A 14,585-nucleotide genomic window follows, 5' to 3' on the forward strand; every position below is an offset into this window, starting at 1 on the left:
GAGGCTTGCTGGCAGAGGTATGTCACTGGGAGTGGACCATGAAATTTACTAGTCTAGACTACTGAGTGTTCAGAGCTCCCTCACTCTTGCTGCTACTTCTACTTGCTGACATGATAGCCAAGCCTCTGCTCTGTTGTGCTTTCCTTGTCATAAAGAAACTTCCACTCAAAACCCATAGCTGAAGCTGGGCATGGTGGTGCACGCCTTTAATCCCAGCACTCGGGAGGCAGAGGTAGGAGGATTGCCGAGAGTTCAAGGCCACCCTGAGACTACAGAGTTAATTCCAGGTCAGCCTGGACCAGAGTGAGACCCTACCTTGAAAAACCAAAATAAACTAAAATAAATAAACTTAGCTGAAATAAACCCTTTCTCCCCACAAGCTGCTTTTGTCCTGGCAAGGAAAAGCTAACTGTTTCAGTATGACTCTCGTCTACAACCACAGCACACCAAACTTAAAAAAAAAATGGGATATTGTATTACTATTTATATGATATGTCTAGAATGTGTTAATCCATGGCCAATTAGTTATTTCCAGTGCCTGGAACAGGAGGAAATTGGGAATGGGTAATTTTAATGTGGAAGGAGTTGCTTTTAGGGGTGATAAAATATTCTGGGTTAGGGTCTAGCAGTTTAGTTAAGTAGTGGAACATGTACTAACCATTAGCCAGAGCCCAGATTACATTTCAGTACTACGAAAAATTAAATGGTTAAAATTGTGACTTTCATGTATATGCATTTTTCTTCAATAAAAAATTACTTTAAAATTATATTAAAATGGAATTCACATATATTTTCTACCCAGGGAAACCTGGAGCCTTAGGAACTTAGAGAATGTTTTATAAAAAACATACCCAGGGCTGGGGATGTAGCTCAGTAGGTAGTGTGCTTTCCTAGCATGTATGGAATCCTATGTCTGATTTCCAGCATCACGTAAGTCAGGTGAGATGTTTCCTGCCTGTAATCTCAGCACTCAGGAGGTGGAGGCAGAGGGGTCAGAAATTCAAGATCATCCTCTGGCTATATGCAAACCTGAGGCCAACCTGGTCTCAAAAAAAAAAAAAAAAGGAAAAAGAAAAGAAGCCAGTTGTGGTGGAACATACCTTTAATGCCAGCACTGAGGAGGCAGAGGTAGGAGGACTGTGGTGAGTCTGAGGCCAGCCTGGGCTAGGACAACACATTACCTCTAATAAACAAAACAAAATAAAAGGAAAAAGAGAAAAAAAGAGAGAAAGGTATTACTCCAAATTAAGTTTTTTCTTCAAATTAAGTTCTTTCAAAAGATCATTTAATGCTAATCAAGGGGTGTATTATTCAGGGTTCTCTAGAGGAACAGAACTTCTGGAATGAATTATTTTAAAGAGGGAATTTATTGGATTAGTTTACAGTAGTCAGTTGCAGGCCCAAGAATCAAGGAACCTGGTAGCTGCTCAGTCATGCATGGCCAGATGCCTCAGCAGTCCCCACCAGGCACTGAAGGTCTGGAGGCATCCTGAGGAGTCGCTGGGTTTCCATCCACGTGGGTCTTCAGTTGACACTGCTCTTCAGTCCACGCTGGTCTTCAGTCCTCGCTGAAAGGCAGCAAGCACCTCTGGCAGCCAATGGGAAGAAGAAGGGCTCTCCTCACCCACAGCTTCCTTTTATGAAGTCCCCCTCTGAGTGGGGCTGCTAAGGACTCACTATGGGGGAAGAGCTCACTATGGGGGAAGGACTTCCTCCTTTAGTTTATCCTTCCTGGAAGTAACCTCCAAAACCCACCCAAAAGAATTGCTTTGGATTACCAAAAAGATCAAGTTGACAACACCTTAACAATCACAAATCCACCTCTTGCCAACTTGGCATCAAATCGTATCTCCTTGCATCATATTTAATTTCTAAATGAAAACACTAACAAGCTCATAATTCTACCTAATATGGTATAACTATCCCACGTCCAACCAGAACCGCAAAATCCTCCCCCCAACGCAAAGCAAGGGTCTTTGAGGAATGCTTAGCATGTAATATAATAAGTCTAATATAAATTCAACAGTTAGCTAGTGATATCTTCACATAGGTGTAGATATGTACAAACCATCTGTATCAAGGTAGGACAGAAACATTGCAATTACAATCCTTGTTTCTGTAAGTGGTCACATGGCCTTAGCTGGTATTTGTAACTGCCTTCTTCTACTACCCATTCTGTATTTCCTCCACCTTCAGCAAGCACCTCAGCAGGTTTTGGTTCTTTACCTGGAGGGGTGAACCATACCTTCACTCCTGAAGGATCTGGGTCATTTATCACACTACCTCTATTGGATTGTTGCAATCGTCCATTGACTTTGATAACAGGGCATGGTAACACCAAGACATGCCCTAAAAGATCTCCTGCACTCCAGACATACTCTTCCTTACCTCCATTGTGGAGGAACAGTCCATTTCCCCCTGGTAGTCTGGATCAATCACTCCTGCTACCACTGTAACTCCTTTCTCAGCCTGTTCACTCAAGGGCATTAGGAACCCAAAGTGGTCAGGGGGAAGTCTTAGCTTCCAGTTCAATGGAATGTTCTTTGTGTCTCCTGGCTAAAGCACCTCCCCATCTGAAACCAAGACTTGTAGGCCAGCAGAGCATAAAGTTGCAGGAACAGGAAGCAAAAATTTTGCTAAAGTGTCACTGGGGGTGATGGTAAGTGGGATCATTCTCATTTCTACCCCATTATTCCTGGACCTGTGAATCCAGGCTATAGGAGAAACAGAACCATATATAGGATGCTGATTCAGAGCATATACAGCCTGCTAGAGGACACTCCCCCAGCCCTCCAAGCTATTGCCACCTAGTTGGCACTGTAGCTGTTTCTTTCAAAGGCCATTCCACCATTCTATCAAGTCAGCTGCTTCAGGATGGTGGGGCACATGGTAAGACTAGTGAATTCCATGATCATGAGCCCACTGCCATAATTATTTGGTGGTGAAGTGAGTTCCATGGTCAGAAGCAATGCTGTGTGGAATGCCATGATGGTGTATAAGGCATTCTGTAAGCCCACGGATGGTAGTTTTGGCAGAAGCACTACATACAGGAAAGGAAAATGCATGCCCAGAATAAGTGGCTATTCCAGTAAAGACAAAATTCTGCCCATTCCATGATGGAAGAGGTCCAATGTAGTCAACCTGCCACCAAGTTGGTGGCTGGTCATCCCAAAGAATACTACCACATTAGTGATTCAGAGTTGGTCTCTGCTGCTGGCAAATTTGGCACTCAGCAGTAGCCATAGCCAGGTTAGACTTAGTTAGTGGAAGTCAATGTTGTTGGGCCCATGCATAGCCTGCATCTTTGTTACCATGGCCACTTTGTTCATGGGCCCATTGGGCAATGACAGGGGTGGCTGAGGAAAGAGGTTGACCACTATCCACAGAACTGGTCAGCTTATATACTTGATTATTAAGGCCATCCTCTAATGAGGTCACCTACTGATGAGCATTAACATGGGACACAAGTATCTTTATATCCTTTGACCATTCAGAGAGTTCTAGCCACATACACTTCCCCAAATGTCCTTCTCACCAATTTTCCAATTGTGCTCCTTCCAAATCCCAGACCATCCAGCCAAACCATTGGCCACAGCCCATGAATCAGTGTATAACCACACATCTGGCCATTTTTATTTCCAAGCAAAATGCACAACCATGTGCACTGCCCAAAGTTCTGCCTATTGTGAAGACTTCCCTTTACCACAGTCCTTCAGAATTGTTCCAGAAAGGGGTTGTAATGCTGCAGCTGTCCACTTCTGGGCAGTGCCTGCATAACGTGCTGAACCATCTGTAAACCATGACCTAGTGCTCTCCTCCTCAGTCAATTGACCATAGGGCACACCCCATGATGCCATAGGTGCATGCTTGGGGACAGAAGGCATTGCAGCAGGAGTAGCAACCATAGGCATTTGGGTAACATCCTTATGTAACATACTCATACTTTCAGAGCCTGCTTTAGCCCCATCACATATATACCACTTCCACTTAATGATGGACTACTGCTGTGCACGTCCAAATTTATGGCCTGGTGGGTCAGACAACACCCAGCTCATAATGGGCAGTTCAGGTCGCATAATAACTTGATGGCCCATTGTCAAATGTTCAGTTTCCAATAAGGCCCAATAGCAGGCCAAGAGCTGTCTCTCAAATGGAGAATAATTGTCTGCAGATGATGGCAGGGCCTTGCTCCAAAATCCCAGGGGTCTCTGCTGTGATTCACCTATGGGGCTTTCCAAAGGCTCCAATAGCATCACTGTCTGCCACTGAAACCTCAAGTAGCATTGGATCTGCTGGATCATGCGGCCCAAGGGGCAAAACAGCCTGCACAGCAGCCTGGACCTGTTGAAGAGCCTTCCCTTGTTCTAGGCCCCCACTGAAAATTAGTAGCTTTCTGAGTCACTTGGTATGTGGGACAGAGTAAGACACCCAAGTGAGGAATATGCTGTCTCCAAAATCCAAATAGGCCCACTAGACATTGTGCTTCTTTCTTAGTGGTAGGAGGGGCCAGGTGAAACAACTTATCCTTCACTTTAGAAGGACTATCTCTACATGCCCCACACCACTGAACTCCTAGAAATTTCATCGAGGTGGAAGGTCCTTGAATTTTCGGTGGATTTATTTCCATCCCCTGATGTGCACATGCTGTACCAGAAATTCTAGAGTGATTGCCACCTCCTGCTCATTTGATCCAATTAGCATTTTGCCATTGATATAATGGACCAACGTGACACCCTGAGGAAGGGACAGGTAATCAAGATCCCTGTGAACTAAGCTATGACACAGGGCTGGAGAGTTAATGTAACCTTGAAGTAAAACCGTAAAGGTGTACTGCTGACCTGGCCAGCAGAAAGCAAATTGCTTCTGGTGGTCCATATGGACAGGTATGGAGAAGAAAGCATTCCCAAGATCAATAACTGCATACCAGGTATCAGGAGATGTGTTCATCTGCTCAAGTAAAGAAACCACATATGGTACAGCAGCTGCAATTGGTTTCACCACCTGATTAGGTTTCCACTGTCATTCTCCAGGATCCATCTGTCTTCTGTTTTTTTTGTTTGTTTTTTTTTTTTTCCGAGGTAGGGTCTCACTCTAGCTGAGGCTGACCTATGTAGTCTCAGAGTGGCCTTGAACTCATGGCAATCCACCTACCTCTGCCTCCCGAGTTCTGGGATTAAATGTGTGCGACACCACGCCCGGCTCCATCTGTCTTCTGAACAAGTCAAATAGGAGAGTTAAAGGGAGAAATGGTGAGAACCACCACCCCTGCATCCTTCAAGTCGTTTATAGTGGCACTAATTTCTGAAATCCCCCAGGGATATGATACTGTTTTTGATTCACTGTTTTTCCTGGTGGTGGGAGACTCAATGGCTTCCATTTGGCCTTTTCAACCATAATAGCCCTCAGTCCACAAGTTGGGGAACCACTGTGGGGGTTCTGCCAACTCCTAAGTATATCTATCCTAATTATGCATTCTGCAACTGGGGAAATAACCACAGGGAGAGTTTGGGGACCCACTGTCAATCTAACATTTGACAAAACTCCATTGATCACCTGACCTCTATAAGCACCTACTTTAACTGGAGGGCCATGATGCTTTTGGGGGTTTCCTGGAATCAATGTCAATTCAGAGCCAGTGTCAAGTAGGCTCCAAAAGGTCTGATTATTTCCTTCCCCCCAGTGTACAGTTACCCTAGCAAAAGGCTGGGGGTCCCTTTGAGGAAGGATAGGTGTAATCTTAATATTGAAAATTTGGGGGTTGTGGGAGGGTCCTTCCTTGAAGGGACCAGGCCATCCCTTCAATCAAGGGGCTCAGGTTCTGTAAACTGGCTCAAGTCTTGAAACTGATTAAGAGATCTTGATTCTCTGTTGCCATAATTCAAAGTGGCTTTATGTACCCTTGTTCTGGAAACTTTCTGCTTATTCAGATCAAGAAGGAATCCAGTAGGCTTTTATCTATTTGACTTCTGGGAACACCATGATTAATCTGCCAATTCCAAAGGTCCATATAAGTCATACCTTTATGTGCATAATTTTGCCTATGCTATCTATTATGCAAAACATGTTCACCCCACCTTTGGCAATTCAGTGCTGCCACTTAGCCCTTGTTACCCCAAGATCCAGTAATATCCATTGCATCTCAATCACCTAATGCAGCAACTGCAGCTCCCACTGTGAGGTCTTCTTTACATAAAAGACCAATGATAGGGCACGTTAAGTATGCTGGTGCTCACCTCACAAATCTGTTTCTTATAGGCTTAGTGAAGGCCATATCTTCTGGATGCTCTCATTGTGGGAGCAACAATGAGTTTACATGGCAAATCCACTCCAGCATTTCAAGTTCTATGATCTTTTGAATCCCTTCATCAACATTAAGCCAAGGGATATCAGGCAGGTCAAGCTCATTCACAGTAGGCCATTTTTGGATCCATACTTCAGCCAACCAATCATATAAACTCTTGGCACTCCTTCCAACTACACAGGCTGCATTGTTAACTCTAAAATCTCTGCTCAATGGGCCTATTTCAGTAAATTCAGCCTGATCTAATCTTATGTTCCATTCTCCATCATCCCACACCCTTAAAATCCATTCCCACATATATTCCCCATGCTTCTGCCTGTACAAGTTAGAAAACTCCTGAAGTTCTTTAGGAGTGTACCTCACCTCCTCCTGTGTCACACTTTCTATCTCACCTTTAGGGGCCTGACTAGCCTTCCCTCTGGTTATAGGCCTAGAGGCAAAGATGGGTGGGAGCTGAGAAGCACCAGCACTTCCTGCTGACTCCTCAAAGAAGGATTAATTCCCTCATGCAAGGGTGGGGAGGGTAATACTTCAGGGTGTGGAGGTGGGGATACAACTGCTGGTAAGGGAGGGAGGTCATATTTTCATCCAAAACAACTTCTTCAAAATCTGCCACTTCCATGTCCCAGGTTCTTCAGGGCCTTCTCACACATCACAATCCCAAGTCACAGGATCCCACTCTTTTCCAATCAGTGCCCTCAGTTTAAGTTCTGATAGCTGGTGAGGCTGGGACTTCAGCTTATGCTGTAAGTTAGCCAATCTCACAATGAGAGCTTGCGTCTGGTTTTCTGCAATCTGAGCCCTGTTCTGGCTAGAGAGGTGCCCTGGCCAGTGGGGAGTTGAACAAGGGCTTGAAGAGAAGCTAACCTGGGTGGGAAAAGGCAAACAGACACAAGAAGGAGACCATGCTAGGTGTTTGTCAAGGCCTTGAGAGTTTATTCGTACATGTAGGTTTATATGGGGTTGTAAGGGGAAGGGAATGTGGTCAGGGCAAGGAGTTGTAGGGGGAAGGGGACATGGTTAGGGCAAAGATCACAGAGTTACTGGTTAAACCACAATGCCTTTGTTTCTTCATCTGCTACAGGCAGGATGGGGGAGTGTTTAGCCAAGTGTATGATCCCATTGTTTCTGGTAGTTGAATATTAGGTGAGGAAGTAGAAACTTAACTTGTTATATGGCAGTCTTTGTTTCTGGTAGTTGAATATCAGGTGAGGAAGTAGAAACTTAACTTGCTATATGGCAGTTTCTGTTAACATGACCGAGGTTTGGTTCATAGCTCCCAACATCTCCTAACTCCTTTTACACAAAAAGAGGGGGAGGCCCGCTTTGCAGCAGTGGGCATTAACCAACTGGGGGAGTAGGGACCTGACTCCTCCCATGGGGATGTCTTTTTCCCACAATCTTTAGCCCTTGGTACCTTTTGCGGAGGGGAGGCAGGGCCTATGTGGCCGGAGAGCGAGGCACAGCCTTAGTGATAACAGTTATGGTACCAACCTCCATGCAAGCCAGGTATATCTCTCAGGGAATCCAGAAGTGGTCAGATAGGGACCTTCCCCTGCAGTGCTTTGCCTTGCACCCATGTTGGTGCCCATATTGCACTCACTTCATCGTGAGCCGATATGCATAGGTCTGAATCCTATGCAACTCCTAAAGGAAGGGTAGCTATTTGGCCAAGACAGATAGACCACAGCGATAGCAGAGGTGTAAAGGACAGTAGTATAGTAAATAAGTACAGAATGTAAGATCAAGGGAGAGTGACAACTGCAGGTGGTAGGTCTTTAGTGGCAACGCCTCAATCTGCCAGCTCCAGTCTGTGATAATGGACATATAAAGACTGCATATTAATGTCTTTAATCTGTTAATGTACAAAAGACATGATTTTATTTATAATAACGGGTCCAATTGTGAGTAAGGGGATTAAGATAAGTAGAGGTCCTTCCAGCTTTGTCCTGTTAGGAAAAAGAAAGATCCTCTCAGGGAAGTGTTTCTTCCCTGGATATGTGAGATGTCACTGGAGGATCATCAGCTTATTTTACAAGTCTCTCTGGCAGCCATCTTACAGCATTTTCTTTAGTGTCAAACAAGCGTACTGATCCTTGGCCCCAAATGAGTACTGGGTCTGGGTCATTACATTTTAAAGTTAAAGGATCTTTCCACATGGCTTTGACAAAGGTATTTTTTGTATTTGTGTGCCAAAAGTGATCAGAAGCTGAATTTCCCTGAGTATCAAGGGCTAAAAAGTTTAGGACAAACAAGGCATGATGAAGGATATTTCTTGGAGAGCCTTTTATGGGATATAAATCCCCCGTTTTTAACTTTTGGAGGGTAAATGGACCCAGAAGAGGGGCCCCTCCTGCCAGAACACCCTGGTGGGTGTAAAGTCAGTGGCACAAATGACCAGGAGAAGATGCTTTTTATAAGACATAAAAGTGACCCTTTGGCTTTGAATTGTAGCCTCCACTATCTTTAGGGCCTTTAAAATTTACCACAGGTAAACTAAATGCAAAATGCTGACGATCCTCAGGGTGTAAGGGAATTGTAAAAAAACATTCATTTATGTCAATAATGATTTTACAATATCCTGCAGGAATTGCTACTGGAGTGGGGAGGCCTGGTTGTAGGGCTCCCATAGGTACCATGGCCTTGTTAATTTTTCTGAGGTCCTGGAGCAATCTCCATTTTAAGGGCATTCCAGAAACACTCCACTGCGGGGGCCTCTGGCCTCCAACCACCTGTTTAGATAAACCTATCATTTTAAAAGTCATAAAGTACCATTGTTTGCTTAGCCCATCACAATGGAGATTACCTTATCCTCAGTGCTTTTTGATCCAGCAGGTTTCTCTGTTTTAGATTCTCCTTCTCCCTTCTTATCCCTCTTTGGACACCAGCCGGAAAAAATTCAGGGGGAACTAGGATAAAGTCTGAGAGAGCCAAGGACATGTGCTATAGTGTATAGCTCGGACCTCTGTGTGGACATTTACAATAGACTTCATTAGACACTTGAAGAAAAGAGGCAATAGGCATAAGAGAAGCAGAAGGCAAACTCCCACAGCTGTAAAGCTGCCTATCCAGGAACTTAGATAGTCCCAACCAGGAAACACAGACTTAATTGTAGTAAATAAATCATTAGCAGCCTTAGTAGCATCAAAATCAAGATGACTGTTCTGTATAGCTAGAAGTTTTGAATGTAAGTTAACCAAATCTAACAAAATGTTATCATGGTGCCAAAATTGAGACAGTTACTTTACATACAATAGAGTAGAATCTGGTCTTTTCTGAGCCAAAACAGCTAGGTAAATATTAGTATAACCCTTGATAAAAATTTTTTGAAAGAAAAAAATTACTTGACAACCAATGATTTTGGCTTAAACTTGATAGCTATTGATTTTTATGTACCACAGAAATTTTTATTAACATAAAGCAATTTTATATTTTACCCATGACTTAAATTTGATAAAACTTAAGCAAGCTATGCTAACATATTTTAGCCTGAAAATTAGGGTTTTTTTTTTCTTAAAGTTTGTAAACACTTTAAAAACCTTTAACTCTAGACATGGTGTTTAGGTTTGGCCTGAAAATTTCTTTCTTCTTTTTTTTTTTTCTTTTCTTTTCTTTTCTTTTTTTTTTTACATCCGCACACCTTTCTTTATATACTTTAACATTCTGATCTAAGTACCACTCAAAAGGCATTTTTAACAAGTAATCAATGAAAAATTCCTTCCCACTTCCTTCAATCAATTCATCTCACCTCATCATTAATTATCTTTCCTTTTTTTTTTTATTCCCCCGAGGGGGTGCACTGTTCCTAGAGGTACTGCTATACCAGGTTGATGCGTGGAATGGACGGAGCAAGTTCCTATTCCAACTCCGAGCTCCAAAAATCCTTTTACTATATTGTCCTCACATAGAGGATGTATCAGATATTAAACTGATAAGAACAGATACTACACTTGATCTTAGCCAAAAGGCCGAGAAGTGATTAATTATCTTTCTTATAAGGCTATTAAAAATTACACCAAATTGATTAATACTATTACTAAAAAGAAAGCAGTCTTAATACAATTTTATATCATTAATACCAATAACACACTTGGAAATGATTTTATTAGGAGAAACTAAGGCAAATTGTGCTGTTATCTTGAGGCAGACTGGCTCAGAAGTCAGATCAGTTGCCTTCTCCTTTTAAGTAACAGGATATTACAATCTTTTTTAAAAAATATCTGACAAATTATAAGTTACCTCTTTAGAGGAAGTTTTGTTGTTTTTAATAATCCTCTATGTAAGGTGAACTTGATCTAGAACAAATATCTGGCAAATTCACTCCTGCAAAAGACATTTAACATTTCCTTTTTAATTGTTATGCTTAGGTATTTGATTTCCTTGAAATGGTTCTCTAGAAGAGAAAGGGATGTCACCTGCGTCTGTCTCATCTCTTTAGTTACAAACAGTCACAAGCATGACACGACTAGCAAGCACAATGAGCACACATAAACACATATACACATATACACACACATAAAAAGAACAAATCCTCCTGATAAAATAAAAAATTTACTTAAAGAACTTGAAGCAATCTCAATTCCTTGTGCTTTTAAAATATCTTTTACTATGGCAATTAGCTCCTTTTTACTCTTTGTTAAAACTTTTTTTTTTCTTAACCCATGTTCCTTGTGTCTTGAGAGAAGTTTTAAGCCATTCAACAATTTATGCTTACTTAGAGTCTGTCCCATGATAGAAAAGGAAAGAGGAGAAACGGAAAGACCAAAGGGCAACATTCCCAGTCAGAGAACCAGCATGGGGGATTCCCCAGTGAGCTTGACATGAGCCTATCTGCAATTTTAAGAACTGGCAGCTTCTCTAAGTGCATTTACTGGCTGTTGCATAACCAGGTTCGTTGGTAGGAAGAGAGGCTAGATAGGAGGTCTTTGCCAATGCCCAAACGGGCTGTCAGGATTCACACAGGGAGCTAGGGGCCTTCAGCCAATGCCAGAGGGTAGTCTTGGCCAAGAGGCTTCAGTTGCCCTGTTGCTATGTTGCAATTCCACGCCATGACGCCAACCAAAAGTAAAAGGAGAAAAAGAAGTGCAAAAAGAAATTCTGCAGTTCTTGTGTCTTGCAAATCTGACTAACTAGTCTTTAAATGGTTTGCCTAGAAGTCTGTGTTGCTTATCTTACCTTAGCGGGTCTGTATCGCAGGTGGGTTTCTTCTGTGGTGACCACGGAGTATATCTGTATTACAGGTGTATTGCCTGTAGTGATCTATGCGGATCTTCACTCACCCTGGTGGGGTGGTGATCCAATTGCAAGGACGGCCGTCCACTCGAGCAATGCCCAGGTCACACTTCGTACCTCGGGCCCCACATTCAGGTGCCACTTTCTCCAGCCAGCGGGGAGTTGAACAAAGGCTCGAGGAGAAGCTAACCTGGGTGGGAAAAGTCAAACAGACACAAGAAGGAGACCATGCTAGGTGCTTGTCAAGCCTCGAGAGTTTATTCTTACATGTAGGTTTATATGGGGTTGTAGGGGGAAGGGAACGTGGTCAGGGCAAGGAGTTGTAGGGGGAAGGGGACGTGGTTAGGGCAAAGATCACAGAGTTACTGGTTAAACCACAATACCTTTGTTTCTTCAACAGCTACCGTAGGATGGGGGAGTGTTTAGCCAGGTGTATGATCCCATTGTTTCTGGTAGTTGAATATTAGGTGAGGAAGTAGAAACTTAACTTGCTATATGGCAGTTTCTGTTAACATGGCCGAGGTTTGGTTCATAGCTCCCAACAGAGAGGAGACTCTCCTCCAGGGCTCCCTTAGAAACTTTCAGATCATGTATGTGGGTCTTAAGCTTGGAATTATACTTTTTGAGCTTCTTCTGTTCCCTCACTAGTTTGCCAAGAGATGCTAAAAGCAACCAACCAGCCTCATCATTTTTCTTACTTTTCCACAAGCATTCAAATGTTTTAAATACAGAGTCACTAAATTCCTTGCTCTTTACAAGACATGACTCAGGATCACCAAATACATCTATCTCATAGAGTTCTTTAAATAGTGCACACCATGGATTATTAGTACTCTCCTTATTCCAGTAAAAATCGCTCTCCTTATCACCAGTAGGTCATTTAGTAGCATTGAAGTTGGAAAGCCAACCCCAGATATCACCAAGCCCACTAGAGAGATCCATTCTTACAATTCTGTTTTTCTTAAACCACTTCTGGTGCCAAAATCTGAATTAGTCAGGGTTCTATAGAGGAACAGAACTGCTAGAATTAATTATTTTAAAAAGGGAATTTATTGGATCAGTTTACGGTAGTTCGATAGCAGTTGCAGGTCCAAGAATCAAGGATCCTGGTAGCTGCTCAGTCCAGATGCCCAGATACCTCAGAAGTCCCGATCAGGCACTGTAGATGTCACCTGAAGGCCTGGAGGCCTCCTGAGAAACTTCTGGGTTTCCATCCATGTGGATCTTCCATTGACGATGGTCTTCAGTCTGCGCTGGTCTTCTGTCCATGCTGGAAGGCAGCGAGCAGCTCCAGCAGCCAATGGGAGGAAAGGCTCTCCTCACCCAGAGCTTCCTTATATGAATTCTCCCTCTGAGCGGGACACCAGCTCTGGGGGAAGGGCTCACTCTAGGTGAAGGACTTCCTCCTTACTAGCAAGCTGCTCTGGCAGCCAATGGGAAGAAGGGCTCTCTTCACCCACAGCTTCCTTATATGAAGTCCCCCTCTGAGTGGGGCTGCCCACTCTGGGGGAAGGATTTCCTCATTCAGTTAATCCTTCCTGGAAGCAACCCCTGAGACCCTCTGTAAAGAGATTTCTGTGAATTATTAAACAGATCAAGTTGACAACACCTTAACTATCACCAGGGGTAAGCTTATTTGCTAGTAAAAAATACCGTGAAAGGTAACTAGGATTGGTCTTTTCTTCTTACCCCCCCCACCACATTCATCCCATTTGGGGGGAAGCTAAATTCAAACACTGTCCTCCAAAACTATGATGCTATGTTGTGTGTGCTTCAGAGAAGAAAGAAGGGAAAAAATGGAAAAAAACATATTTTTTCTTTAGAGTTGGTAATTGTCAAATTGGAAAAAATCAATTTAAATTCTTGAATGTCCTTAAGGATCAAGAACTTGGTGTTCTGAAGTAACAATTTAGGAAGGAAGTGGATTTGCTACCTGAGGTATTCATTCAGCTTAACTCCGTTATGTAACTTCACAGCTATTGTGTAATCCTAAAATGCCCTTGACATTGCTTTTATAAAATTACCACTTCTAGTTGGGTGTGATGGTGCACGCCTTTAATTCCAGTGCTCAGGAAGCAGAGGTAGGAGGATCGCCATGAGTTCAAGGCCACCCTGAGACTACAGAGTGAATTCCAGGTCAGCCTGAGCTAGAGTGAGACACTACCTCGAAAAAGCAAATATATATATAAAATAACACTTATTAATGGCCAAGAATTCATGTGAAATTTTGCCCAACTAATTTTCAGCATTTAGAAACACCTAAGTAATATAATTATTTCATATTTTATATATCAGGAAGCCAGAGGCCACAAATTAAATCAAATGTTCACTGAATAAAGCTAGTATGGCCAGGCATGGTGGCACACATCTTTAATCCCAGCACCTGGGAGGCAGAGGTAGGAAGATTGCTGTGAGTTCAAGGCCAGCCTGGGGCTACAGTGTAAGGTCCAGGTCAGCCCGGGCTAGAGAGAGACCCTACCTTGAAAAAAAAAAAAAAGGATAGACTGAGCAAATGAGCAAGGTCCTGTCTCAAACTAAAGCTAGTATGTATCCTTGGCAAAATTAGAATTCTGTTTTTTCTAGTTTTACTACTCAAACCTTTTCTTGTTGTGAATGAGGGACTCTTAAACAACTTTTCTGGCAGAAGAGAAACTTGTGTTGACAAAAAGTAAACAATGGGGTCTGGAGGAATGGCTTAGCAGTTAAGGTGTTTGTCTGCAAAGCCAAAGGACCCAGGTTTGATTCCCCAGGACCCACATAAGCCAGATGCATAAGGGGGTGCACATGTCTGCAGTTCATTTGCAGGGGCTGGAGCCTTGATACGCCCATTCTCTCTCTCCCTCTTTCTCTCTGTCAAATAAGTAAATATAAATAAAATATTTTTTTAAAAAAGTAAACAATAGGGTTGAGGACACCAACCACATTAAATATATTAGTAGGCACTTGGACTTATACAGGCAGACCCGTTGAGATCAGTAGAAATTTTAAATCAATTCACTATTCTTATCTATACTGGTCATGATTCTCACAGCAATCCTGCTCATTGCTCATG

General features: G+C 42.9%; 1 non-coding gene across 1 annotated transcript; it reads right to left on the reverse strand.

Annotated features, from left to right (window-relative positions):
• Positions 1-10,090: 10,090 nt before the first annotated feature.
• LOC123457019 lies at positions 10,091-10,281 on the reverse strand. Its single transcript, XR_006634862.1, has one exon. It is a non-coding gene; the product is annotated as a U2 spliceosomal RNA (small nuclear RNA).
• Between the last annotated feature and the right edge of the window lie 4,304 nt (positions 10,282-14,585).

The sequence above is a fragment of the Jaculus jaculus genome, chromosome X (assembly GCF_020740685.1).
Source record: "Jaculus jaculus isolate mJacJac1 chromosome X, mJacJac1.mat.Y.cur, whole genome shotgun sequence".
NCBI lineage: Eukaryota > Metazoa > Chordata > Mammalia > Rodentia > Dipodidae > Jaculus > Jaculus jaculus.